The following is a 15,348-nucleotide window of genomic DNA, read 5'->3' as shown; positions in this document are numbered from 1 at the left end:
TGGATTTATTTATATATAGGTGTTTTATTTTGATTGAAAAATAATTAAATAATGCAGTGAACAAAAACAAATTCGTAAAATAAATTTGTGAATTTTACTTAAAACTTTTTTTTTGTATTCTTCGATTTTTAATCCTAGAAAGGTAACCTTTATAAATTTTACGAGCTTTCTTTTGATTGTATCAGTAATTATCTCTATTAAAATCGAAAAAACAAATAAAACACAAGGTTTTAAGTTACAGTTTTCTTTAATTTCTCCTATTTCTCATATCCTCTTTAAGGGTTTAATTTCTTAATTCGAAATCGAAAAGATAGTGTAATTATCTGTTCCACAATCCTCTTCGACTCTTTTAAAGCCCTTTCTGCTTTTTAAGTTGATTTATGAATAAAGTTTTTGAATGTGGCAGATGAAGAAAAGGAACAGCATCATTCTTCAGCTTAGGTTCTTTCTATGATTCATATTGAGAAAATACTTTGAGAAAACCATGAACTCTACCAGATTTATCGGCATCTCTTGTCTGATTATTACTCAAACAACCAGCTACTGCACAACGTATTTTATGTATAAATTATAAATTATTCCTAGCGAAAGCTCCTAAAAAATACAAGAGGGGTATGAGTATTGTTGAGTATTAAGTACTGACTCAATAATAATTAAACATCTCTCACTCTCACCAATGGCGCTACAGCCCAAATCGAGCATTGGCTTCCTCCAAACTATGGTTGATCGATATGGTTCTTCAGGCTCTCACGTTTAGCAAATTTTGCGCTTTCTCTGCTACTTCATCCTCTCACATTTCTTTTGGTCTTGCACCCTACATTTTACTATCTATAGCTCTTTCTGGCAATTTGCCGGTCTCCATTCTCACTACATGACCAGCCCATTGAAATATCTAAAGTTTACCGAATTTTGAGATCGGTGCCTCTTTGAACAGTTGGTAGAGTTGGTTGTACCTGGATCTCCATAATCCGTTTTTGTTAAAGATCCAAACATCTTCCTTAGGACTTTTTGTTTGAAGACTTACAGCTTTTCGTCTGATAATAGCCTTGTAGACCCTAATTTTCGATATCCAGTGAGTGTTTTGGAGCGGAAGATATGGTTGAGTGAAAAGTAATCATTGTTTTCCTTACTACTCTTCTTAATAATTAAACAAACCTTATTCTTAAACACCAAAATATTGTTCATATGAGGTAATTATACCTACAAAGCCACTATCACTTATAAAATCGCATAGAGAGTTCAAAATATTTCTAATATTAATATTTTTACACTAAAAAGTCTACAAACTAACTTTAATCTCTCAAAACACCATAAAATCTACAACAAGCTTACCAAAAAAGCCAGAAGCTAAATAATTAATAAAAATTCCCTTATAAACAAATATATTACAATGCCGACCACTCTCATTGTGACGTCAAGAGTACGGAATCTGCTGACAGTGGCCTGACCATGTGGAGGCACATTGAAAAACAGACAGTCATATCTACGTAAAAAAAAGAAGAACAAGAAGAGAGAAGAATACCAATTTATAAAAAAACGACAAGTTATAACAACTTCATATTTTGAAATAATCCTTTTGAAATAAATTTCTGTTATAATAGATTGTATTTTAATCCCATGTATAATATATAACACAGTCAACATGAACAGTTTAAATTCATTCGGCTATACAAACATTATATATTTGTAGCCATATTTAATATCGAAACTTTAAACACATAAATTTATTTACATTTCCAGTCCGCCAAATTGCAATTAAAGTAGTAGTGTGTGGCCACCTGAATTTTAAATCATAATAGTAACATGTCCCGACCAGCAGCACACACACGTTACAATGTCGGAACGAAATAGTCGTCGCAGTTAGCCTTGGATGGCTTTAATTAGGTTTGTTTAGGTCTCGATTATTTACACTAGACAACCACGACGAGCAAAATGGCAGTTATATAGTTTGATGTTTGATATTAAACGGTCTAATTTGTTTACTCATATTCGCTATCCGTTGCTTTGTTCGTGAGAACATTTCCTGCAAAGTAAATAGACAGATGTTGAAATTGCCGACGTCTTAAGGAAACTTGCCTTAAAGAATCTATGCGTTAGAATAGATTAACATAGTTATACTTTTGCAAGGGGTAAATGTTTGTTTGTATTATAATTGTTTATTTAAGCTTCTTGTTTTTATGTGTGAACATAAGAAGAATGACACAATATATCACAGAAAGTGATGGAGTGGAAGAAAGTTGGGCAAAAATTACGTTTAATATCTTATCCTCGGCCAGGGAAAGTTTTTGGTCAAAGAAATATAAATAAAGCTTAAATGAAACATATGTCAACCAAAATACAAGAGATATACCATAATTACAAGACAATAACAAACAAAACACATGCACCTAATGCAAGAAATTTTCTATAGAAACATTCGGTCAAGCCAATTTTTTTTTAATAATTTAACCTGATTCAATTTAAACTATTTTTACATATTATGTTCTTAGTGCAGTGAAGTGCAAACTTTTTTATATAGGATATGTCCCTTAACCCTTATCCGGGCAGGGTAGGTCCCGAGATGCCAATTCTTTTATCATAAACTGTTAAAAAAAATTTTTATTGAATTTTATGCATTACTGAATTTGTTAATTTGTTTAGAAGCATGTTTCCTTCTACATAGTCATCATGAGCTATTCAAAATATTGAATCTCCAACATGTATTAAATGCTTTTCTTAAGTCAAAAAATACTGCGATACAATGCTGTTTTGTTGCCAGAGATTCGTGAATATCACTTTCCAGGTCTAATATGTTGTCTATCCCGGATCGGTTTTGTCGAAAACCATTTTGTTCGTTTATAAGTAAGTTCGAATTTTCTAGATGCCAAGTCAGCCTCGAGTTAATAATTTTTTCTAGTAGCTTGCCCATTGCACAAGTTAGGCTTATCGGTCTATAGGAATTGGGGTCTAGACGAGATTTTTGGCTTTTGAGAAATGGGAGTCATGGGATGAGAATGATACATTTTGACCAAACAGATGGGTACTGGTGTCGCTGCCAGATGAAGTTAAATAATTAAAGCATGTAATTTTTAGCAGAAGTGGGTAGGTGTTTTAAGAAAATAGTTGGGATATCGTCAGACCCAGGACTTGTTTCTTTTAGATTATTCATTCGACCATTAAGTTAAAGTTTTCGTCATCTAGTGCTATGCTATGCCAATCACTGTTTTTCTACTGTCACTGGCATTCCTTAATATCGTCTCATTTTCAGTCTATTTTTGACTCATCTTGACAGCTTAGCAGGAGCTTAAGGTTCACATTTATTTTCTGCTGAATTTCGTGCCGAATATACGTGTTCTTTAGTTTTTTCATATCTAAGGTGTGTTTTCAGTTTGGCAGTTTAGGATTTTTAGGCAGAATTTGGTATTGGAATCCATTGGGTTATGTTAAGACTTATTAAAAGCTGCCGAGTATCTTTTTACAGACTTAACAAAGTTCTTGTATCTAACATTTCTTCTTCTTACGGTATCTATCCGTTCCATATATTGGCGATTAGCATAGCTATCCTAACTTTACTTTCAGCTATTCGGAATAGTTCGATTGTATTGAACTACTTCCTTAGATTTTTAAGCCAAGATATTCTTCTTCTTTCTCATATCATAGCCAAGATATTCTAATTTGAACTCTTTGATTATGTTAGTGATATCGCATTTCTTGCCCATTCTACGTCTTTTTCTTGTAGTTCCTTCTCCTATCGGAGGTTGGCTATCATCAGAGCTATCCGTACTGAGCTGCAACTATTCCACTTTCTTAGGTTTCTCAGCCAGGAAACTCTTCGTCTTCCTATGGATCTTTTACCCTTGACTTTACCTTGCATTATGAACCTTAATATTTCATATTTCACACCTCTGGTAATGTGGCCTAAATATTCCAGCTTTCTTGTTTTGATGTGTTTTATGACCTCGCAATCCTTTTGTAGCCTTCTTAACACTTCTGCGTTTGTAACTCGTTGGGTCCATGGTATTTTCAAAATCCTTCTATAGCACCACATCTCAAATGATTCCAACTTCTTTATATTATCCACTTTTAGTGTCCAGCTTTCCATTCCATACAACAAAGTCGAGAACACGTAGCATCTTAAGGCTCTTATTCTCAGATCCAGAGGAAGGTCTCGATTGACAAACATTGTTTTCATTTTTATAAATGCTTGTCTTGCAATTTCAATGCGTGTCCTTATTTCTCTACCTTGGTCATTGTTTTCATTTACCCAGGTTCCCAGATATTTGTAGTTATTAACTCTTTCTACTTGTTTTACCTCGATATCTAGCCTTCCTACGTAGGACCTCAAGTAAGCTTCAAAGAGGGTCCAGGCCTCTACTCCGTATAATATAGAAAATACATAGCATCTGATGATAGAGATTTTGGTACCCAGTGGTAAATCGTGACTTCTGAAAAGAGATTTAGTCTTTACGAACGCTGATCTTGCTTTCCTATGTGTTATTTTATTTCAGTAGAGTGGTCTCATTGGCTGTTGATGTTAGTACCAAGATATATGTTTACCTATTTACCCTGTCATTTAACTGTTGGTTTACCGAAAGATGTGTATTTAATATTTCACGCTTATTAACTACCATGTACATCGTTTTGTTCGTATTGAGATCCAACCCATATTCTCGACTTATATCTGATATTAGCGATATTATTGCTTGTAAACCATTTAGATGGCTAAATGAAGATGCCGAAAAGACAAACAAGAATACATCTCTGAAATCTGTCAAGAAATAGAAAATCACGGATATCGAAATGAAAAAAAAGACCTCTTCCGGAAAGTGAAAATTCTTGCGAGAGAATTTAAACCCAAGAACTATGCAATAGAGGACAAACATGGTATTATCATAAGTGATATCGACAGAGTGTTGGAAATATGGAAAAACTATTGTTCAGAGCTCTACAGGGAAGAACACGTAAATCTAGGCCACACTTCAGCCCTCGAAAACATCGCATACGACCCTGAACCTAAAATTCTGCTGTCCGAGATTGAAGAAGCTGTAACTCACCTCAAGAGGAATATATCCCCTGGCTGCGATGATATCACGGGAGAACTCCTTTAGAACATGGGAGACAAAGGATGTTACATAATGTGGAAACTTTGTAATAAAATTTGGAGATGCGGAAAGTGGCCCAGAGAATGGCGCACATCATTGTGCATACCAATCCATAAAAAAGGAACAACTACAAAGTGTAGTAATTATCGTACCATCTCACTGATTTCCCATCCAAGCAAAATATTACTAAGAATCATTAAACGCCGTTTGCAACAATACTTCCCCAAGAACAAGCAGGCTTTGTCAAAGGCAAGGGTACCAGAGAGCAAATCCTTAATATGCGGCAGCTCATAGAAAAGGCCCGCGAATTTAAAATTCCAATAATAATCTGTTTTCTAGACTACCAAAAGGCATTTGATTGTGTGAAGTGGGAAGTTCTCTGGACAGTTCTTCATGAGATGGGAGTTCCAGATCATTTGGCAATATTAATTAAAAACTTATACGAAGATAACTCAGTTAAAATAAGAATTGAAAACCAGCAATCTGATACCTTCAAAACCAGCAGAGGTGTACGACAAGGGTGCATACTATCTCCAGACCTGTTCAATTTATATGGAGAATACATAATGAGGAACGCACTCGATGGATGGAGAGGCGGCATCTCCATTGCAGGAAAAAAGATCTCAAACTTAAGATTCGCAGACGATACAACACTGATAGCAACATCTAAAGAGGAGATGTCGACACTGATAAAGAGAGTAGAAACCGAAAGCAACAAGTGTGGGCTCAAGATTAATAATCAGAAAACAAAAATCATGATTGTGGACCACGCGAATATCCTCCAAACAACAGGCGCCCTAAATCAATTCGAAAAAGTAGACGAGTTCACGTATCTAGGATCTTCCTTAAGAAATGCAGCCTCCTCCCATACGGAAATTCGCAGAAGAATAGGGATGGCCAAGAACGCGATGAGTCGACTGTCAAAAATATGGAAGGACCGCTCTTTATCCAAAAAACTCAAAATGAGACTGGTACGGACACTCGTTTTTTCAATCTTCAGTTACGGTGCCGAAACATGGACAATAAAATCAGAGGATAGGAAAAGGATTGACGCATTCGAAATGTGGTGCTGGAGACGAATGCTACGCGTCTCGTGGACGGATCACAGATCCAATCAGTCGATTCTCGAAGAGCTAAACATTCAGACCAGACTCTCCTCTCAGTGTCTTGCAAATGTTTTTTGGCCACATTGCGAGAAGAGACAATGACAACTTAGAAAGACTAATTGTGTGCGGAAACGTAGAAGGACGTAGAGGCCAAGGACGCTCACCTATCCGATGGTCAGATCAAGTACAGAAAGCCACTGGAGAGACGTTTTCCGAGTCCATGAGAGCAGCCCAAAATCGCAAGAGATGGAGAGAATTGACAGCCCGCATTATAGGACATCACGATCCTCAGCAATGAGGAAACGACAAGAGAGAGAAACCATTTAGGATATCTGCAAACATTACTGCGTATCTGTCACTAATTGCAATAAAATCGATAAAACTTGTCGCGTAAAATTTATTTTTTGTTACTTGTGTAGTTTTTAAAATAACGGACTGGATTTGATAGAACAGAACTCTGCGATTAATTCAAAAATATTAATAATGAAGATAAAAAGTTCATTATTTTTCTTAGTATTATATAGTTGTTATTTACACTAGATTGAACTAAACACTTTAAGGATTCCAAAAATCTATTGATATACGTGTGTATTTTTCAGCAAAAAATTTTTCCCTACAAGGTAAACGACCCTTAAAATAACGACGTGGTTGCTCTTATACCTATAAAAATCCCTACATGTAAATATTACTTCAATCTTAAAATCCGGAACTTCAATGGGAGCTTGGCGAGCAAGGATATTAAATATTTATGTTTACAGGAGAATAAAATAAAATGTTGTCGTCGCAGGCTTGTATAGGATGGAGACAGATTAAGTTGTATTTAATACTGTTGAAAATTCGATATTTATTTACGTTTTATTTAAAGACCTAAATCACGTTGTAGTACAATACACAGACAGTACAACTGCAAAACGCTGTAAAGAAAAATAACAAATATAATAGCAAATATGAAAATTTTAAACACCACAGAAAAATATTTCCACATAAACGATATATTTTAAAATTGTTTTTTGTTAATTAAATAAATATTCTATTGGAATACAAGCTACCTTTTGATGACAAAGTTCAGATGATAAGTGACTTCATATTTGCGGTATATATTTGGGTAGAAAGCTTTACTATGACTTTTCTAGGTAATTTTTTTATTATCTCATCATTAATGAGGTCAAACCCAGGCGCAGACATAGGAAGGATCAGGACTTTATGAACCGGACAATATATAAATTTTTTAGATTGTATTTTTGTGATCTTGCTAAGATTTTAACAAATAAATTTATTTTGTTCTTATTTTTTAAATTTAGCTGATTTTTAGCCTGTATATCTAGAAAAATACAAAGTACATGCACAAGTCGTTATCTAAACTAAAGTAAAGAATTGCATACTCCTACAGATTTATTTGATTTCAGTTCCGTTACCGAAAATTCAGTACAGGTATTTCAGCGTAAATTCTAAAGACTTCGGTAATACCGCAACATTGTTTTGTGTTTCCTTTATTTCACAGCAGAATAGAAAATGTAAATAAGAAAATTGTTAGTGGCACTTCAAGCTACACTGGATATTGCCTATCTAAATCGTTTCATTTAAAGATAACGACAGTGACAATTTTCAATCTAAATGTTAAGAAATTTATGTTGGTTTTAAGGTTCTTTGCCATGGACTTTCTAAACTAATAAAAATAGATAATGTTAAAAATATGTGCATAAAGTCCTCAAAAGAGATGAGGGCTAAACATAATAAAACTTGTAATAAATCTCAGTATTTTTTTAAAATCAATCGTATTATGTATTTTTTACAGCATAAAAGAGCATACAAGAGAGAAATCTACATAAAAAATTTAGGGTATCATATTTGGGAGCAATCTCCATAGGAAAATGTTTTTAGAGAATCGAATGTAAATCGAATTATCTTTGGAAGTAGAAATTTAATTTTTAGCAAAAGATAAAAAAGCTTAGGCGTTTCGTTCGACGAAGATTTAAGGTTTACATATGACGTAAGTATTTGTTTACAAAGGTCACACGCCGTATTAAAATGACTGTATAAAAGCCGTAATTTATTAAATAAAGCCACCAAGTCATTACTATGTAACTCTCTCGTTTTATCAAAACTAAATTATTGTGACGTGCTTTGCAATGCATGTATTACTGACTTTAATTCATGAAGAATTAAAGTGGCTAAATATGAAAAATCGTCTAAAAGTATATGCTTTATATTTTTAACATAAAATAATTCAAAAGGGGAGTTCCACCCCTATCTATATCTGTACATTCGAATAACTTATGGGACTAACATTCATAATCTTAATCTTAAGAGCGTAGGCGCAAAATTTCTGGCCAATGCTTTTTAAATGCATGATTTTTTTTCGAATCCTGAGAAAACTAATAAGAATTTTTGAAAAGTTTAAACGCAGAATGAAAGTTTACTTTATTACTGAGGGCCGAAAGTCCCTGAAAACTTCTATAATGTTTATTTTAGTAAGTTACAGGGGTGAAACAGAAAGAAAATTAAGTGGTATTTTTAATTTCAAATATCTCATTAAAAAAAATTGTTTATTTATTCGAAGGGACTTTCGGCCCTCGGTAATAATGTAATTTTTCATTCTGCGTTTAAATTTTTAAAAATATTTAACAGATTTCTCAGGATTAAAAAAAAAATGAATGCATTTACCTAAATATACAACATATTCTTTTATAAGTTTTTTTTTATTCAATTAGAAATCTATCTAGTGTTAAGAAATTAATTTATGAGCAGTTGTTAGCTAAACAGTAATTTAAAACTTTAAAAATAAAAGGAATATTTTACAATAATGACATACGCAGCAGAGATAAAAACACAAAATTGATGGTAAGACACTATGGTACAGAGCTAGAAGTACAGATATACGACGTAGACGCAAGGTGGAGAACATTAAGAACTGGGTAAGAAATAGAAGAGTAGAATGAAACGATCATATAAGCCGAACGACAACAAATAGAGTAGTAAAGACGACAAAATAGGAAGACGATTAGTAGGAAACCACGAAAACGACGCATTGACAACTTACTGGAGGCCAATTGAAAAACAGACAGATTCATGTCTACATAAAAAGCAGAAGAATAGGAAGACAAATCAAAAGGCAGATATCGAGCAGAGCTTTTTTACTAAATCTTGCAAAATTACTTTTGCTCTCAGAGCATCTTCAGGGGAATGTGAAATAACCCAAGCGACGTTTCCAATGACGTTTCAAATTTTTTTTTACCTCTGTTCCCAGGGATGAAACTTTACTTTTAGAACACAATCTATTAAACAATTGCAACATATCAGTAAAAGACAAAGATGCCATCTTTATTGATGCCAAATTGTTTAGTCTGGTTCTTACAGTCACACTCTGTGTCTACTGCATTTTCCTCCAAACAAACACCCGCATTATCACTGACATGTTTGAGTGTGAGATCTGGATTACAGAGTCTACAAATAGTAATTAATATAATTTTATATTTCATTAGTTAGCTTTTGATATATTAGCGTTTAGTTGGACTTTTGGTCAATGTTCAGTTGACCATAGAATTTTTTAAAATGTGCGATAATTGTGAGTGCCGATCTAATTTGTGATATGCCAGATGTCACTATAACATTTCCTTTTTTAATTAACTATTTTATTCACTATTCATTGATATGCTGGATAGCCAACATCTTTGACAAAGTACGTCTAGAACGGTAAATAATTTTTTTTATCAACCACCAACTTGAGTTTTTTAGAAGTTAACTAATCTTCTCTTACTTAAAAAAAGTTTCTTACCTTATGTAGGAGGTTCCTAAAGATGCTCTGACAGCGAAAGTACTTGGGTAAGATTTATTAAAAAACTGTACTTGATATATGCCTTTTATTTGTAAAGTTCATATATTTGAGCATTTAACTATATATTATTTTAGTAATTTAAAAATTTAATAGTTTATGATTTATACATTTAGGTAATATAGTTTTTCTTATAACCAATTCAGCAGCCTTGAACTACTAGTTTATTTTTGAAAAGAGGGAATTTTGCCTCTTGGTACTTCTTCTTTAAGTACCATCTCCGCGACGAAGGTTGGCAATCATCATGGCTATTCTGACCTTAGAGGCAGCTGATCTGAACAATTGCCTTGAGCTGCAACCAAACCACTCTCTCAGGTTCTTTAACCAGGACAAGCGCCTTCTTCCTATGCTTCTCCTGCCCTCTACTTTTCCCTGAATTATGAGTCTCAAGATGTTGTATCTTTCGTCTCTCATCACATGTCCAAGATATTGCAATTTCCTTGCTTTTGTTGTATTTTCCATTTCCCTCTTTTTGCCTATTCTCCTTAACACTTCTGTATTCGTGACTCTATCTACCCATGGAATCCTTAACAATCTTCTAAATGTCCACATTTCAAACGCGTTAAGTCGATTTATTGTATTCCGGTTTAATGTCCATGATTCAGCTCCATAGTAGAGTACACTGTGTACATAGCTTTTAATTAGCCTTATTCTGAGGGCCAACTACTGAACACATACAGATTGTGTTCAGTAGTTAGACTAAAAGATTTATATTTTTTTCATTGACAAGTTTTAGCAATTCACTTGGTATTTCATCTGGACCAGCAGCTTTATTATTTTTCATTGACTTTACTGCATGCATAACTTCTGACTTTGTTATTTCGGGTCCCTCGTCTTTACTCTGATATGTATTTTCCTGTCTCCGGTGATGGAATAATTCCTCTATATATTCTTTTCATCATCCTAATTTTTGTTCTATCTCCACTAAAATGTTTCCTCGTTTGTCCATTAGTATGCTTCAGGTTTTTTGTTTTGCTATCCCAGCTAATTCCTTAACTTTCTTATGGAGATTGAAGTTATCACATTAGTTTTGTAAGTCTTCTATTTCTTGTCATTTTCCAGCGAAATAAGTCTCTTTAGCTTCTCTTATTTTTCTTCTTATTTGGTTATGCAGCTGTTGATACTGAGTTATGTTGATATTTTTTTGCTTTCGTTTGTCTTACAGATTTCTTCAGATCCAAGATTTCTTCTGTCATCCAATCTCCTTTTTTGCATCTGGTTGTTGTGAGTTCTCTGAGACTTGGTTCGATAATTGCATTTTTCAAGAATTGCCACTGTTGTTCTACATTCTACCATCAATTAATTCCGGTGTGGATTCTAGGTTTGCATGTACTGCCCACAAAAATCTTGTACCACACTGTGAATTTCCTAAGGAATGAGTAATAAAGAAAAAGTGTAAAAGTAAAATTATTGAAAAGGTTGCTTTAGTTTATGGTGTAGATATTTCAGTAGTTTCCTGAAATGATAAAAAATAGTCACCACAATATTTACTTACATAGGCAGTTAGCTTATTTTCAAAATACAGAGGTTTTACAACAAGGACATATTATGGTTAATCATCCAAAAGAGTACAAAAGTATACAACTATATTGGAGATTTGGTCTGCTTGACTCTTCAAAAAATTCGAGGACAGAATTTTTTTTCTATTTCCTGGACGTGTGCTGTAATAGTTGGATATTATGAAATGAAGGAGAATGCTCGTTAGCAAAAATTCTGACGACTATTTGTCACTGAGTGAATTAAATTCGAGTTGGCAGAAATTCTAACAAGATTTCACGTAACATAAAAAAACGACGTAGACCCAATTGCTTACTACAAGCACAACTATTTAAAAAAAAGGAAATAATATTTTAATTTTAGGTAAGTTTAACTTACAATAATGGTTAATTTATAATATATTTAAGTATATATAATATACTATATTATTTTTTCTGTGGTATGTGTTAAAACAAAGGAAAATAATCACTTTCTAGAAGAACGATTTTTAAGTATCAGCAAACTACATAGATAAATCATTAAAGCTGTGAAATTTGTTTGATACAAGATGATATATTGTACCCGTTAAAATTACTGAACTTAAACGATCACCATATGGAATTGGTCATGATACAGAATATTATAATACTAATACACATAAATATATAATTTACTAGTATAGTTAGTGGTTATTTTAAAACCTCTTTCATTGCCGCATGAAAGTTGAAAGCCACTTAAACTCTACAAATTAAAACCTATTTATTATAGCTGTTGCACTGCCAAAAATTTTGATCATATTTCAAGATTTGTCATTTTTGCATTTACGTTTAATTATGCGCTATGATATTCTAATTTATGAAATGTTTATATGATTTATAGCTTTTGCCTCTTACAATCTTCTTCGTTTTCGTTTAAAATCAAAGGCTAACAAATTCCTTTATACATTTTACATTATACACACACACACTAAACATTTGGAGTATTTTTTTTTTATTTTATTCTTTTATCAGATTTTCTGATCAAGTTCGATGAATATACTATTCTTAAATGTCGAATCCGAACAATACAGGTCAACAGTGAAAAACTTTTTTACTTAAATTTTATGATGCTAAACAAGTAATGAAATTCAATTACCTAGGAGTAGAGATCACTAGCGACAGGGATATAAGAACAGAGACAAGGCAAGCATCAAAAGCGGCAAGAGTAAGTGGTTGCCTCCGAGAAACCATATGGAGAAACAAATATCTGACCACGGAAAGCAAAATGAAAGTATACAAGACAACAGTAAGACCAATCCTAACATATGCAGTGGAGACAAGGACCAATACAAGAAAGACGAATTAACAAATCAACAATATCGAAATGAAAGTATTAAGATCAATAGCGGGCATATCATTAAGAGACAGACAAACCAACAGAAGTATACGCGAACAATGTAAAATTCAAAATATTAACAGGTAGATAAAAAGAAGAAAAAAAAAACTGGAACGAACATGTAAACCGAATGGGACCAGATAGATTAGCGAACATCTGTAAAAACATCAAGCCGTATAGCAGAAGACCCGTTGGAAGGCCGCCAAAAAGATGGAAAGATAATGTACATTCAACGACGACTGAAACAGGATAAGAAGCAGACAAACAGGAATAATCCTAGTTGCACGAAGAAGAAGAAGAAGAAGATTTAAGCTCTTACATAAGGAGCCAAGTTAAACTCTAATTCTATCGCTTGACGGGAACCATTCCCTCTACTTCTGTCATATTTCTTAAAGCTGAGTTTACACGAAGTATTTAAGATACTACAATACTTCCCCTCTGAAGATCAAAACAATCAGGTATAACGGCTCCAAATAAAGTTTTAACCATAGACGTATATATTAACAATTAACACAGACCTAGCATACAGACTGACGACAAGAATCTCTTAAGCTTGTTCGTTCTTTCTCTTTCTAGCACATTGTATCGAGAAACTAAGTGGTGGTATAAGCACGGAAGGGGAGGACTGGGGGAATGAGGATATAGTGGAGGATATAGTGGATATTGTAGAGAATAAGGATATATGAGTAACTTTATATAACATTTTGGTAAATGATTAGGTTAGGGCAATGAACATAGCCTACCGTAACAGTTTTGTCATATTTTTTGTGTAATATAAACATATGTTTAAAATTTTATGAAATTATCTTGAATAGAGTAGGTCAAGGTGAAGGCAACCTAATAAAGATGATAAAAAAAAAATTCGAATATCTGGGGCATATAATAAGAGGAAGCAGATACAGGATAATGCGATTGATACTTAACGGAAAGATCAACGGAAAAAGAGGAATTGGTAGGAAGAAATACTCATGGCTCCTTTTCCTTTCAATATTTGATCGATATGACGCTTTCAAAATATATTTTCATTAACAATTTCACAAATATAATGTCTATCTCCTAAAACCCCATTTATAACTTCTTCTACCCATTTCCTCTTATTAGGATACATATAATCGCTTACTAACATTCTATCCCTTTTACAAAGTTTTCTTCCCTTTACATTTTTACATGTAACAATTTCTGAGCTTTATTTTCCAATAACAAATAAAAACAATTTCTAATCTTACGTTTAAAAATAACACCTGAAGGTGTAACACCTGTGGAATCATGTATGGAGTTTCTATGGTGAAATATATATCTTTGTAATGCAACCTCCGATGACAAGTTATCATCATTGATACTCTCTGTAACACTACTCTTTAAGAGTGTAATGCTTTTTAAATGCATTCATTTTTTTCGAATCCTGAGACAACTAATAAGTATTTTTGAAAAATGTAAACGCAGAATGAAATATTACATTATTACCGAGGGTCGAAAGTCCCGGAAAACTTCTATATGGTTTATTTTAGTAAAATACAGGGGTGAAAAAGAATAGAAAATTTAGTGTGACTTTTAATTTCAAATATCTCATTTAAAAGAGACTCTTTTTTTATTCTAACGGACTTATCTTTGGCTACTTTGACAGTATTAATATTCCTGGCCATTACTGGCCATAATATTTCGCGATCTGACCAGTAAGGCACGATGAAGATTTGCAGGTTCCAGAACCTCCCAATGATTTACATTATGTATAAACTAAATTGTTTTTGATGTACATTCAGAGCTAGATGGGCAAGATGATAAAGAGTTTCAATGTACTACAGAAAATATAGGGACTAAACTGTTTACGCAGATCGAACTTAACGAGTTGGTCTTATCGTCTTAAGTTCACAGATTTTTTTTAATAAAATTACAACTGATATTAGCTGTTTCTTATATTTCTTTAATTTAAAAATTTAGTGTACATGATTAAACTGAATTCTGCATACATTTCTAACCTTCATAACATAAAATAATTATTTGATATGTACGGGACTTAATGGCACAATCTTCTCAACTACTCTGCATTTGTGAGTTTGAACTGAACTTTGAAGTTTTGAATGAAATGAGAGGGTCGACGCTTGAGATTCCAGAACAACACACAGTCTTTGAATGTTTGACCTATATACTTGGATAGATTTCCGACTGCAGCTTTATGGTCAACTTTTTAGTGGATTAAGACTGCTGTAGCTTACGCTTGGAATGTTCTGTATTTGCTGAATTAAAATAAAACTGCACTATAAATGCTTTGTATTTATTGCATTAAAGATAGCACAATGATTTTATATGTCTTTAGTTCTGAACGTGAACTCTGACTCTGACTGAAGTGCGTAGCATCTATGCGCACCGAATTTAAAGTCAAGTAGGGGAGATTGGCGCGTACATGCTCCCCGCCTTGAAATACATTTCAATACATTACACAAATTATGTATATACAAATTATAAAAATAAAATCAAAATG

At 33.2% G+C, this 15,348-nt stretch overlaps 1 protein-coding gene across 2 annotated transcripts in view; it reads left to right on the top strand.

Moving 5' to 3' along the window:
* The window catches only part of sand (potassium two pore domain channel sandman), a 270,481-nt gene that overhangs the window by 29,810 nt on the left and 225,323 nt on the right, over positions 1-15,348 (top strand). The window lies entirely within an intron of this gene.

Source organism: Diabrotica undecimpunctata, chromosome 7 (assembly GCF_040954645.1).
Source record: "Diabrotica undecimpunctata isolate CICGRU chromosome 7, icDiaUnde3, whole genome shotgun sequence".
In the NCBI taxonomy this organism is placed as follows: domain Eukaryota; kingdom Metazoa; phylum Arthropoda; class Insecta; order Coleoptera; family Chrysomelidae; genus Diabrotica; species Diabrotica undecimpunctata.
The sequence above is the reverse complement of the archived record's forward strand: the minus strand, read 5'-3'. Positions and strand labels throughout refer to the sequence as shown.